Source organism: Phaenicophaeus curvirostris, chromosome 18 (genome assembly GCF_032191515.1).
Source record: "Phaenicophaeus curvirostris isolate KB17595 chromosome 18, BPBGC_Pcur_1.0, whole genome shotgun sequence".
NCBI lineage: Eukaryota > Metazoa > Chordata > Aves > Cuculiformes > Cuculidae > Phaenicophaeus > Phaenicophaeus curvirostris.
Window position 1 is genome coordinate 4,329,124 of NC_091409.1, and position 15,321 is coordinate 4,344,444.

The window sequence follows — 15,321 nt, forward strand, 5'->3', positions numbered from 1 at the left end:
CGAAGGGAACAAGCAGCCAGCAGTAAAAGGGATACACATTCTCCCTTTCCTGCTGGCATGGATATGCATCTCGATAGACAGTTATTGCACTCCTGGATGCCTTGTCATTTCCTCATGATCTGGGAACCCAGCTGCTAAGCTGCACTTACACAGACGCTCAGAGTTAAACAGGCACACCCCAACCCTCCCAAAATCTTCATCCTGCTATTACCTGGCACTTCACAAACCTGCTGGTTTTTATTTGCTATGTTACTTTCTCGTAGAGCTTTCTTTGCTCTCCCAGCATGTATATAATATAAAAAAGACTGTTCCCTTTGTATTCAATTAGTGAGGGGAAAATGGCTTTGTGGTTAATGGGCCAGGTGGGGATTCAGGAGATCCCAGTTCAGTTCCCGGTGCTGCCATACGCTTCCTGTGCAACCTCAGCTTCCCACACAGTCTTGTTGCATACACCCAAGCCAAGAGGAGAGTGAGAGAGCAAGCATGATTTCAAACAGCAAGCCCAGGGTGCCAAACCCACCAGGCATCAAATGACCTAGTCCCAGTGATACCAATACCCTGCTGCCCGCATGTGGCTTTATGCAACCAGGGTCATAGGCTGAGCAGAGCACGGTGCGGCGCCGTCCCTCCTTCTCTTCAGCAGGAAAATTCCACCGCAGTATTTCTGGCTACAATGATTTACTGTCTGTTCCCTTGCACCGCATTGGACAGAGCCAGCCAGGGCACAGGGAAGCTGAGGACAAGCTGTGATGAAGGGGGCATCACCGCGAAGACAGAGGAAGGTTTGTTTAACTGCAAAGGCAAAAGGTCAAGTCCTTTATTAAAAAAAATCCATAAACAATTAAAGTAGCCACTAATACGAGAGGTATGAATGCAGCCATTAATATTTAGGGGAGTGGAGGAAGGAAGACAGAGAGATGAAAGCTGAACACCTTTCTGAACCTCAGCCAAGGCTTTATCAACCATATAACTAAGAGAACATATCCTGCTCAGCAAGACACGTATTCACCCTGTTTCATTACATTCTGTTCTGTCCTCAGTCATGATGGATCCTGCTGAGATTCGTGTTTAACAGCTCCTTCCTGGAGTGGCTCAAGCAACAACAAGAAAAAAAATATTGTGAAAGTCACACCCCATTGAAATTGCATCCTAAAGGGACCTGGCGAGTGCAGTAATTACCAGAATGACTCCAAACACCAGGGCCACACTTGGCTCAGAGACTGCTGTACATGTTGAAAGTAAAAAGGACTTTAAGCAGATGCAAGAAAAGTAGAAATTAGGGACCAAAGTGTAGGCAAAAAAGCGATTCATCATTACTGATAAGGAGCCATTATGCTGGATTTTGATGGGAGTAGAATGCAGGGAAGCCAGTCTTTCTAAGCTTACAAATGCAGTGTAATCCCCAACTGTTTTCAGATAATGGAAAACTGCATTAACCTTGTAATGCTTCCCTGGTGACTCTCACATTCACCATCTTAGAAGCTTCTCTGCTACTTTCTTTGTGCCCTCTGATTTCCATCCTCTGGGGCCAATGCAAAATTCCTTGGTACACGAGATCAGAGCCCCATCCCTTGTTATTTCAGCCAGAACAAGATTTCTGGCTCGCTTTAGCCATCAGGATGGCCTTGACATGCTTTGACTTGCCTGCACCAAAAATGTAAACAGCAGCGCTAAGTACAACAATTAACATTGCGTCTCTGCAGATGTTTGTTTCCCTTGAAGGAGCTTGGAATTTGAGGGGGGAGAGCAGGGTAGGCAGCAAAGAGAGGCTAATGCAGTCTGGGGCAAACTTCCCAACTGCAGTTTTATAAACAGCTTAAGCTGCTCCCCTTTCTATCAGTGATGTCACTCCTAACCTTAGAGCGGGCTGCAGCATTACTATCCATCATCTGCCAGCTGCTGCTCCTTCCCCACCAGAGAGCAGGAGGCACACGGGCTGTGAAGGCAGCTGGAGTCTTCAAGCATTTCAGCTTCACGTGAATGGAAGCCAATAAGCTTCAGATTCCCTGGATTTTTCGTACAAATTATCTCACCCAAGTCTGCAGATAATGCCGTCTAACAGTTGTAGTTTATAATTTCCAAACAGCAAGATAACCTTCATCATCAAGCAAAGGCAAAAATGCCATTAGCAGATAGAGGGGTGATTTAACTCAACCTAGCCATTTGCTCAAGAGTCTGAATTTATGTCATCAGCTGTGATGAAATGAGTGTTTTCTTAGAGAGATACGGATGACTAACACAGCACAGAACTCGGTAATCTTCAAAGGACACTAAGTTTTAAATTCTCTGGCTGAAGCCAAACATTTGTCTTTCTTATCACTTTCGCTCAAGGGATGTGGTTTTGCAATATTACATCAGGTTCATTTGCCAAGAGAAAAGGCCAAAAGGTGATGTCCAAGAGATGAACGCTGCCTTCACTTACTAGACAGTAACCCATCAGCTGCACTGAAATGTCTCTGGGTTTCTAGTGAAGGACTTGACTGCAGGACCATAACGACCTGCTAGCACATTTCTTATATCACCCTTGCAAGAGATCTGTAAATCCAGCATTTTCCAGCAGAGAGATGAGAGCTCAAAGTTGAGGTGATTAAACATCTAGAAAAGAGGTGATTGAACAAAGAATAACAGTAGGATACTCACCTGCGTTCCCCTGTCCAAAAAATGTGTTAGAGTAACACTAAATGCAGAGTTATTCCATAACTAAATCTGTTTCTCTGCAATTATACCCCTTCACAGCATGGGAACTGGAGGCTTTGGGAACAGGACATACTCTTTAACAGGTGCCCTGCATTTTCTTGTTCTCTTCTCAAATGACAGCACCTCGGATGCTTTTGTATCCTCCTTTAAACAGGTCAAGCCTGTATGATTCTTTGCAGTGCCACTCTCATCCCTCAACAGGCCATGAAAATCAAAGCAAATTTCATTTGCTTTGGAAACAGATGCCTCGTGAAAAAAATCCTCTGTCTGTTTAGCAGCATGGCAGATTCATTCCTCTTGCAGTCAAAAGGTTTCAAGTTTATTGAGGTTGTACAGTCAGAAATTGGCCAATTGAATACTCACCAAGAACCCCTGCCCACGTCTGTTGTGATTTAACAGGACAGAGAAGTACCTTCAGCACCAGCTAGAATATTAAAGTATGTCTCATTATTTAAATACAGTGAAGAGGTTTCACTGCAGTACATTGTTATTACTAGACCAGCAAATGTTACCACATCAGTTTTACTCTCCTGCAGCCTCCGATAGGGCTCACAGCAAAAGCAAAAGAAGTGAGCAAAGCATGAATGTGGGCACTGGACTCCTTCAGGCACAGGAAAGGCTGAAGGTGACTGAGTGCTTTACGCAATATGTGACTACGAAGCCTGAGCTGGTCGTTTGCCACTTTTCTACCAAGGTAAACACAACATGCCCCTACTCAGCGCATGCAGTTTTCCACAATGCCATGAACCCTGCAGGTGACAGCCTGGGCAAGGGAACAGAGCCAGTTCTCTGCACACACGCTGATTGCATTTCAATACACAACCGTGACAGATGTGGATATTTTTCAAAGCTATCTGTTTACTGGAGGATTTGAAATGTTTCTTACCTGAGGCTACTTGCAAATAACTACTACTACTTCTTTGCAGCTGCAAACACCTTCAAAATTAAGGCAGAGTTCCAACTAAGCCTGATGCTCAAACTCCAGCTCCAGCTTTAAGGGATGTGAAGAATTCAATTGACCTACTCATGAATCTTGCTGAACAAAGATGAGTTGTTTTCTGTGCCCATAGTTTCGGGAGGGTTGTGTCAAGCTTTTTGCTATACCTTGCCCAAGACTTGCCTGAACCCTGATGCATCACTAAGTTAGTGAGATTTCCAGTGTCCCCACAGTGACATTAAAGAGAGCAGCACTTTGCGTCACAAGGAGCCACCTTTGTGGCTTGAGACAGATGGATCAGCTGGGAATACCTAGGCAAGGATGACCAGAAGGTTTCTGCATAGAAGAAGCTGAAGAAAAGCCCCCTAGCACAGTGCATTTAGCCATCACTAACGCTTATGAAGTACATCATTTGAAACAAAATTAAAAGTAGCTCTAATTTCAGTCTTTGCACTCCTTGTCTTCAAAGAGCTTCCAAAGGCAGCTTGAATTCTTCACCCTTTTGCTAGCATGCTCAGAGTGACATTAGAAGCCACTTCTGGCACTAGCTGTTATCACATCCCAGCAACAGCAGCCTCCAGCTGGCCACATGTTGGCAGCAGCAGGGAACGCAGCTGTAACACTATCTGACACACACCAGGAGAGTTTGTGCAGCCCCACTCCCAACTCCACTACACAGCAGATATCATCCCCACACGCTAACTATAGACCTGCTGAAACATTATCATACATGAAGGACTAATTAGGTGTGCTGGGCCATTAGCCATCTCTGAACATTGACTGATGAAAAACATAATTAATAGCAGGTTTCATAAAAAGAATCCAGAATAGAGAATTAAATTAAAAGGAAAACATCTGTTGCTAATGGAAATAAGGCCCATTCTTGATTAAAATATCTGCCTGTCTTTCTGTGGGAGTCCTTCCAGAATGGTGAGACGGAAGAGTGTAACGAGATCTGGGAGCGAAAAATCTGCAAAGCTTCCTGCTGAAGAAAACACAACTTCTCTGGCTGATGAGTCACAATGTTTTCCTTTCACAGACTGGAGCAGGGGAAAGAGCTATACAATTGCCTTGTTCATCTCGCTGCCAGCCTGAATGGCATTATAAACCTTGGAGATCAACCCTGACATAACAGAATCCAGTTCAGCTTTCACATAAGGTAATATTTCATGTGACGTGAACCCATAGATACAGGAGGTTCCAGATTTCAAAAGCTACTCGCTAGGTCCTACGTGCTAGTACAGAGCTCTAAATACAGAAGACATTCCTGGATCACCACTATGGACTCCATAAAAGTTTGATGACGTAAATGAAAGAGTCTGAAGGACAGAAAATATCAGAAGATTTTTTTCAGGTCAAGAGGTCTTCCCTTCATGCTCTGATGATTCTGGTCCTCTATGACAAGTAGTACTGCAGGAAGAACCTACAGTACAGAAGAGTTAACATCCAGATTTTCATAGGCACTGAGAAACACAGCTTCACCCACCTCCTATCATCTTCTGTATGACAGAAGTCACACACTTGTGGGGTGAAATTCTTCTTTCCGAGTCCCTGAAGTTGTTTACTTTCACATTTGCTTCATTCAGCGTGACATTTTCAATGTGCTTCCAAGCCGCTGGGATCTGTCTGTCAGTAGATGTGGCCTTCTTACAGTTCTAACCTGTGTGTTTCAGTGTGTCCTCTCCAAGGCTCACAGAGGCTTTAGTCTGTCTTTGTATAAAGTCTTGAACCATGGGGTTTATTCCTTGGGAGGGCCCTGAGCAGTGCATGTCACAGATTAATACTGGTACTTAACTGTTGAGCAGCTCTTTGTAGATTCGCACCCCGTTCTGTACCCAGGGCAAGAGAGTCTCTGCTCTCTGCGCTGACTCCATTCGTCTTGCTCTGCCTTGTTCAAAATGATAGATCTTTTCCATCACTGATGCCTGAGAGCTAAACCCTGGAAATCCTATGCCCCATGCAGCCTGCTGACAAGGAAATACATGTTCCATACCACCTGTGCCTTGAGGAATGAAGGCGTATGAAAGGCTGCGTTCAGGCTGCACTATCAGATTCAAAGTGGAAACTAAAAAGCGAGAAAGGTCCGAAAGATGAGCCAGACAGGAATGCCTGTTGCTTTCACCTTTGATCCACGGGGTGCTTTGATGTGGTATTTCAGTCCTTCAGACAAGGTGACTTATCCCAGTCTGTAGCTCACAGCACCGCCGATGGATATAAATGAGGCAGCAAGCCATGCTCTTCAGGTCTCCCTGAGGCACTGTCAGTTAGCAGCATAATTCAGTTCTCTTCCCATCCCCATTTGTTTCTCTGTCTGCAGAGTCTAAAAGGAAATTCCCTCACATAAATACAAAAGCACTTGATGTTGATCTAATGGCATTTCAGGGAAAGGAAGCATGAAACCACACAAGTTCCTAATCTCCATAAAATGGTTTTATCGGGGGCCCAGAATACAATTCCTTGGCCTGAGGAGGTCTGATCTTCCTTGTGAGATGTAACTGCATGACATCATGTGCAGAATGGGTGCTGCTTGAGAACCCAGATAGATAACAGAGCAGGCATGTGGGAATGATCAGCATAAAATATTTCCTTTTAATGATGTGCACACTTCTGCTCCTTTGAGGAAGATCAATATACACACTGAATACTGTAGCTCATTCTTCTAGCGATATGGAGGTCTTGATCTGCTGGTGAGGGCTCAGACTTGAGGCGTTATTTGTATCACTGACTTGGCCAAAGGTTTGTCCCTCCATCACTCACGATCTCTGTCTCCCAGTGCCAGGGTTTTCCCACCTGCAATATGGAAGGAAAGTCCACGTCCATAGGTTCATCATTTGGGCAATGAGCCAGGAAAACCTGGCTCTCAGCTCCCTGGGGTTAGCTCCTCTGAAGTCAACAGCAGCATGCAGTTTAGTTTTCTCCCAAAAGATTATCCCTGCTTCTTCCTTCCCCCTCACAATATCACCGATGTGAGCCTGAACTCCCAAAGCAGGATGACAGAATCATGTTCAAAGGAGCCCAAAACCAGTGCAGGAATGCAGCCTTTCTTGCCGAAGGCCTGGATATAAAGCAGAGGAATCCCATGGGGTGAGAAAGGACCTGTTGGGCTCAGCTGCAGTGATGCAAAGCAGTGGCACCAGAGCTGATCACTGCTCCTCCACTGGAAGCTGCTGTCACAGCCCAGCAGCTATCACAGAAATCACAGCTCGCAGCCACTGCAGTTCACAGTTCATTGCCATAAATTAAATCATCAGCACAAGGTAATACAGCAGACTGGGAATTGCAGAGGCTGAGGACCTGGCAGACATTTGTGCCTCTCTCCCCTTCCATTATGAAAACAGGCTTATATGTCCACCACCCTGGGAAGACTTGGCATAGTTTGTCTGTCGGCACCCCAAGCAGCTCGCTGAAGGTCACAGAGAAAATGTATGTTGGCACAGATCATCATGCAGGGTGTTGGATTTGTGTCTCCGAAGGCCCAGGCAAACACCCCCCATAAGACTAACCTTCCCCCCTGAGCAGGAGCTGCTGTAACCATCAGCCCCACACCCTTCAGCCACCACCGCTCCTGCCTGCCAGGCATGTGCCTATCGAGCCACCTTGTAAGCAGCTGGTGCATGCACTAGGAGGAACATTTTTCTGTAGTTGCCTTTCTAAAGCCCCATTGAGAAATCTGTCCCAAAGAACAGAAAGAGAGCTATTAGTCTAAACAAGCACTCCTTAACGTGCACATGAAACAAATCCTGCAAAGGAAGTAGAGCTGGAGCTCTTTGTACTTGCTACCTCTTGTGCAGGCTTTAATTGCATCGTATTCATTCATCCTAACAGATCTGCTTTAAGAACTCGTGTTCCATAAACAACCAGAATCCCTTCTGGACGACCCCGTGTGGGTTCACATCCACCCAAGGGACTGTCACAGACGTGTCAGAAATTCCCATTTCCCTGTGCAAGTGCTGTGCTAGAACTGACAGAAATTAGTATTCGTTGTGTCGCTTCGTTGGGCTGTTTTTGAAATTGGTTTTACAAAATCTGCCTGGGAATCCGAAGATAATTGCCTAGCTTTTGGTTTAGTTAGGAACAGAGACACCCTCAGGACTGGCACTTGGCGGGAGGCAGATATCTGCAGGGCTGCTCTGAGCTGCAGGAGGCATCTCACCGAGACGTGGCTCAGAACACAGTCCCCGGCAGGAGGGAGATTCCTTCTCTCACCCACCAGCTGTTTGTGTCGGCTGCCACCCCCGTGTGCTTGCTCTGCTGTCAGACCACGTGCGGATTAGACATGCAGTTCTGGGTCTACAAATATTAGCGCTCACCGCAGTGACAGGGTTTCATGGTCGCTCTACAGACAGCATCACTCTGGATCTGGGTCCATAAAACCAGAAAGAAACTAACAATGGAGATGCAGTAGAGGGTGAATTCTCCTCATCCAGGGCTTTGATCTCAGTAACACAGCTGCCATCTTGCTTTAAAAAAAGGAGGAAAGTTAGCTAGAAACAGAAATGAGAGACAGAAAGGTGGAGAAGGAAATGCAAGGAGCGCAGAAAGGTATTCACAGGTCTCTGTCACCCTTGGTCTGCACATTTAGGAGAATCGAACACAAATGCAGCTCTGTCATTCTTTGATTCAACAGGAAAGCTGGGCAGCTGGTCCTGCGGGGAGGAGGATGGGGTAACTCGCAGTCGGTACAGCAGAGAGACATTCTGAGCTGGATCTGGAGCCAGACCAGCTATTGGCCAGAGTCGCCTCTGATATAACACTGCCAAAAGCAGCTCAGCATTCTTCACCCCTCTTGAGCTTCACCAGGGACAAACCTGGCTGGGCTGTGCTCTGCACGGATAATCCAGCTGCGGTAGGACCCGAGTTCAGCAAACTGAGCGGCCTTGTGGGCACTAGCCAACCTGACACGTCTGAGTTCGTGACCTGCAGATGGTGCTGGCCCGTGTGTTTCACTTTCCCTTGACATCCCCAAGCGAAGCGAGTCAAGCGTGCCTCACCGCAGCGCCTAGGAGACCATGGGCAGGAAGGGATCAAATTTTCCAGTTTTGCCTCAAGCATGTCACCACATCAGCAGACAACTCCTTCGCCTAATGCCAGCGTACTGCATGTCACCTCATATTTCACACAATACAACACAGTCCAGTGCTGCACATCCCTTCTCCTGCCAGCTGACCGGTATTTATGGAGATAGCAATTACCAGGAAGCCAGGATTTAAGGCATGCAACGGTTGGTGGTGGTGCAGAGCTCTTGCTACTGGCGGGTGGGATTCCTTTACCTCTCCCTGAACTCCTGCCAGGCCACTCAGCACATCTCCAGCCACAAGAAGTTTGCAGCTGGTTTGGTTTGAAGCACCAGAAGAGGGGGAGAAGTAGGGGAGGCTCTATCAGCTCTTCCCAGGGAATGTAGTTCAGCTCCTCACACCTCATCTTTGGTCAGGAAACCAAGATGGGGATAGGCAAAGCTGCTGAGCCTACTTACACAGAATACCTCAAGAAAACACGCGGAGCCAAATTATGTCCCATTAACTTCTCCCAGCCCACCACGTTCCACAGCTATGCTGCAGGGAAAGCAACTCAGCAGCTGGACCATTATCTTGGCCTCTGTTACTAAACACCTCCTGGTTTCTCACCTCCTGGTTTCTCACGTGCTCTTGTTGGGGATGGGGAAAGCCAGTTCTGTTAGCTGGGACACAAAACCACCATGAATAACCCAGATTCAGGCACCCTAAATCCCACTGTGGTCCTTGTGCTCAGTGTTTCCTGCTGACTGAGAGCTCCTGATGGCCTCTTCTATGGATTTCAAGGGGAAAACAGTGGACAGAAGCCAGGGTAGATATTCCTATCCAAGGAAAATGGGGTGACAGTGTTAGGATAACCAGCCAGCTTGGACCGGCATGGGCTGGATCCGTTTCTCCTTCAGGTACAACAATTCAGACATGGATCTCTTTTTTTCCCCTGCAACTAAGCTTAGGGCTATAAGGATCCTGAGCCCTCTCTAGTCAATGGGGGATGTACTCCAAGCATGGGAAGATGTGACCACCCCTGCGAAGTACAATCAAAGGATTATATTTCCCAGCAGGGATGCAACAAGGACAGCAGAGGACAGCGATGGGGTCATACACCTTTAAGACCACAAAGCCTCCTGGTCCAGCCTATATAAGGCAGCATGGAGGTGGGAGATCAAAATAACCCTCTGCCCACTGTGACCACTGTTGCCTTTTTTTCACAGTGCACTGGATGATCCTCTCCTGGCAAAGCGGGTGAGTAGGCAACAGCTGAAGGGTCCTGGTCTAAAGCCAGACACTGGGGCATCAGTGAGGGGCAAACTATTGGAGCCTGCTGTTCCTTGCAACCCCTCTGTTTTGATTTCAGAGGTATGGTTTGTTTTGGTTTGTTTTGGTTTTTCTGTGATGCTCTTTAAGGCCAAAAGGGGATTTCATCATCTCCCCAGGGCCATTCTCAGCTGCAGCTCTGATCCCTCCGCCCCACCTTGCTTCACTTGGTCTAATAAACTTTTTTTTTTTTTGGTCTAGTTTCCTTCCTTGTGCTCTTACATCATCTTTGTACTTATCTCAGATTCCAGTATTTCCCATTTATAAGCACCTCTGAGAATAGCAATAAACAGCGTCTTCAGCAGTATCTTGGCATAACATGTCATTTCCAAGCAGCAGTCCTAAAAGACAGAAAACCAATATGGAAATCTATGATTCCTTCTTTTGAGGATACCCACTTGCTCACCACTTGGCACCAGTTCTTAAGAAAATCGGCATTCACAGTTCCCGATTCTACAGGAAAATACAGGAGAAAAAAATTGAACATTTGTTAAGAACCTTCTCTTATGTGCCCTCTGCTGTTCTCAAATGGCATTGAAATTAGCAGGGTCATTCCTTCTTTCCCTCTTATTGCAGAATGATTTATGGCCAAATGCTATTCATTGTAAAGCAGAGTCAGACTACTTCTGTGCAAGATAATACTCATTATGTAGACTTTCTGACTAGACTTTTTTTTCACTATTTCACTGATTATTTTTACATTGTAATGTGCAAAAACCTATTCATGTCTTTATTAGCCTGACTTGTTTCCTACACTTATGAAAAAGATCTTTCTTTGATAACAGTTGTTATTGCTGGAATGAATGTCAGACTGTGATCCATGGTAATACATCTTTTCGAATTGCCTTCTCTAATTTTATTAGTTGAAAAAAACACTGCCTAATTTAAAGAGATAAAACCTTCTGGAAGTGGAACTTTGCCACTAATTGGGATAACAAGAACATGGATATGAGTTGCTGGGGATGCTGGATTCTTTTTCTAACACAAGCACAGGCATTGTTTTCTGGAACAGTCTTCCTTCAGCTTCTAAAATTCTGTTGCTTTTGAAGAAACGATTGACATTAATCTCTTTATCCACAATTCCCTTGGGAAAAATGCTGACCAGACCTCAGCAGCTCCAGATTCAGGTCCTAGGTTTGCTATAAATACCTTGTGTGACCTTGAGCAAACCACTGTTTTTCTGTGACTTAGTTTTTCCATCTGTAAAATGGCAGTAATGACGAACTTTGTGTTTTCTTGCCAGCTCTTACATTATGCATATCTGCGGGGGAACTGCTCATCGAATCTCTTCATGGCTTGGTTCCCCATCTCTAGAAGAGGAATAATAATACTTCCCATGTCTACTTATTTTGATTACAATCTCTTCATGTATGCATGTACTTGAAGTACTGTGGGACTCAGCCACAGGATGCCAACAACATATTTTCCTCCTCTTTTACTCCAGACACGGTACTGTTGGACCCTCTAATATGGGTTTACAGGGTGCTTTTGAGCTAACTTCCCTCAGCACTCCAGCATGTCAGCTGCAGTGGCTTGACCTCTCAAGGAAAGCTTCTATATTAGTAACCAAACTGATCAGCTTGCACTAAAGCACATGAGACGCGCTCACAGAGCACACTGTGCTAGCTAAATTGCATGGTAACATCATTGCTATGGTAAACAGCAAACAGCTAGGGGACAGAAACATCTTGAATTCACACTGCTATTTCTGTGGATGAATGCTGCGGTGCCCAGCTAAACCGTACATCCATGAGAACTAGGCATCCCATCTTGAGCTACAATCTTCATATGTATGTTACAAGAAAGAGATCAATGAGGATTTTTTAAACCTGATAGATCAATTTAAATCACAATATCTTCACACGCCTACTGGAGAGGTAATTTGGATAACCAGAGCTATAAGTTCCTACCATGAGCAATATTTTATCTTTGCTGCAGAGGTGACCTAACACCATGGTGACACAGAAGATTTAATATAGTGCCCAGCTAAGGAAAGGAATTTTGCACAATATTAGATGACAAACTTGTTCCATTGTTTAAGTACCATAGGCATTATTAGCCTGTCACGAGACTGGGGTATGAGCTCATAGACTGTAACTCTTACATCTGCCTTTGTACAAGGTTGCCTGTCTAATTGTGTAGGTGAAATATGTCTGCCTGTAAAGACCAAATTTTTTTAGTTGAATTTTAATTAAAAAATTCCTCCCACCCCTCCAAACAGACACAGCAGTCTTCACTGCCTACCCAGCTTGAAGTAAAACTTGATTCCACCTCATCTGATTGCATTTCAGTAGCAGGGGAGGGGTACAGATACATTTGCAGGATCCATTCTACCATTTTTCGGAGTGCAGAAGAGCAGCTGAACCTAAGGCAACATTTGAGCATGGAGCAAAAGAAGAGAGCCCCCTTAGAGATGTGAATTTCTTTTTCTTTATAATTTAAACATCCGTTACTTAGGGGCTCTGCATGACTAACTTATTATTCTTTTTCAGATATTCTCCTCTAATTCTTTAGATTCTACAATCTGGTGTTAAGATCCTGGTAAAGCTAGACCAATATGAAAAGATAGTTTGTTCAACTGCAGTTTTTCGGGCAGAGCATAGATTGCCAACAGTTTGATCCCAGAGAAAATAACAGATCTCCTCTGTTTATGTTTCCAAGGGGTGCATTTAGATTATAGCTCATAAAAATAAAGAAATTATGGGAAACTATGTCTAATTTTCTTTTAACAAAGTTGGAATACCAAGAGCTAGTTAAGAAACCAAGGGACTGAATTTTTAAAAATAGCCTAGGCGAGTCTTACTCCCATCACGCTGCCTTGCAGCACCACCTACAGAGAGGCTGTCAGCATCACACCCACTGCCAAAACTCGGGAATCTCCCGGTTTGCTGGCCAAACAAATCCTGGTTCAGTGATTAACACGCTCTGGAAACTGCAGGTTTGACAGATCTGAAGCCTGCAGTCTTCTGGTACAGGATAAAGGAAAAAAATACGGTCTATTTTTCCAAGAGTCCCTCACTTCCCATGCAGAAAATGCACCAATGACAGAACTAACCCAGCCACTTCGCTGATTTTTTTTTTTCACTTCAGAAGCTTTCATGCAGAAGAATTTTTCTGGCAGCCAAGTGTCCCAGCTGCAAAAGGATGGTGGGATTTTCCAGGGCAAAATGCGCCTAACGGTCCATTAATCCTACCTTTGGCACAAGCTGATTGTTCAGGCTTCAAAAGACTGCAGTATTTCACCTCCTCCGTGTATCTACTCAATTACACAAGGTAAAATGCCGTGGAGATTGACCTTCATCAGCGAAGTATAAGATCTGTTTGCCCTTGACTTACCCTGGGTACTACACAGGGGAGATACAGGGGCTGGACAGTGAGAAAGAAGGAGTTTGCAAGCACAGTTTCAAAGCTGGCATTTGAAATACGGCACCGATTATCTCACCATTTAAAAAAAAAAAAAAGTTTCGCTATTCACCTCAAAATAGAACGTTCCTCTGAAATATGGAGTATTTTTGTTTTCCTCCAGAAGCCTAATCCAAATGCCACAGTAGTAACTGGAAAATTCCCTCAGTTTTGGATCAGGCCCTGGCTGTGGGAGGTGGTGGGTGCAGGAATGCGTGAGTGCAGGCGGCATTGCTATCCTATTGCTCATAAAGAACAGAAGAAAAGAAGAGGCACTGAAAAAGCAGATAAGAGGGCAAAGGAAGACACAGGCTCCAAACCTATGACAGTGAGCTTTAGCACCCAGAAGCAACAGCCCAAAATACCAACAGTATATGCTTAGATAGATATATTTAGGGATATGTGCTGTCTTAGGAGGGGAAAATATGATCCTTTTTATTAACAGATGGAGTGCTAGCTTATAATGCATTTGTCTGCCCTTCCCATGCCGGTAGAAAAGATATACCAGGACCTCATTCCTATGATGGTTAACCTTTTTCTTCTAATTTCCAGCCTACAGGTATTCGTTACCAGAAAGGACAGGTCTACTAGCTTTTATATGTTTAAAAACCCAGTTATCTTATAAAGTCATCAGGTCTAGCACTACACAGCTTTAGCAATGCATGTTGTGTTTTAGCCTACTTCTACATAACATTTTGTCTAGTATTATTCTTTCCTACTAAATTTATCCAAAAGTCTTGCATGTTATTTGGAACAGACTTCAATCATTTTTCCTCTTTTTTAAAAGCTGGAACGTTTTTTCCTGCTCTCAGATGGTGACGTGTTGTTCCTGTGGTGATGCTGGTACACAGCCAGACACAATCTTGATGGGGCAGTGCTGTTAGATGCCTGGGTCAGAAATCAGAGTATTTCAGTTGAAAGGGATCTACAACAATCATCTAGTCAAAATTATCATCGTATTATAATCTTTACATTTTGTTCCACTTGCATGAGATGATTTCTATCTCCATGCATTCATTTCCTCTACGTATAATACATTTCCACTATATATTATGCATTCATTTGTGTCCTGTCTCTCCCCTTTTCAACACCCTTACCTCTTCTCTTGTTCATCTCCTGGTAAGTAAGCCTGAAGAGAGTTTTGCTATTTGTTTTAATTTCCTTTGCAAGGTCTAACTCAGCTTCATTGCTCGCACATTTCCTTTTATGCCTACACTTTCTAACTTCTCAGACAGTTTTCTTTGATTAATCCTTTTTTTCCATTCCTCCTACTCCCTTTGCTTATTCACGATAACCACTTTGAAATGGTTATTTGCCGAGTTAGGTCTGGAGCCCTTCCTTGCAGAGTTTTATCCTCCTGTGTACATATTCCAAATAGTTTTTGTAGCCTTTGCTTAAATTCTGAGTCTGCCCAACATTGCAACTTTTCTTAAGCTGTCAAAAATCAGAAAGCAAAAGTTGTTAATAGCTGGTGTGTAGCAACTTCCAGCAAATTAGGCTTCCCATTGGGTTCATGTTTGCCATCCCACCATGTGAGATATTCCAACTGGTTTTCCCTGTGCACACATCCAAAGCTAGAAGATCATGGGGAGACTGCGAATGGTAGAGACATTCTTCTCGACCTACAGCCACAGCAGCAGTGCCAGAACAAGGCTAGAAGGCCATTAGCTGAAACTATTCTCAAAGAATAAAAAATTGTTACAGTAGATTAAAAATTAGCATGAAGAAATGAAGTACATACATATATTTTTAAAGCCTTTGTCAGGCAGCCAAAATGGAAACAGATTTCACCAGACCACGAAAAATGAACCACGTGTGTTAGTCCTTGTACAACTGGAGCTTATTTCCTTGCTAAATTCCAAGTTTCGGGTCTCTCCCACTGAAGCAAAAGGCCTGCTCAAGAAAACTCCCCAAATGGCTTATAATAGCAAAGGAATACTTCTTTCTGTTTCTCACTGT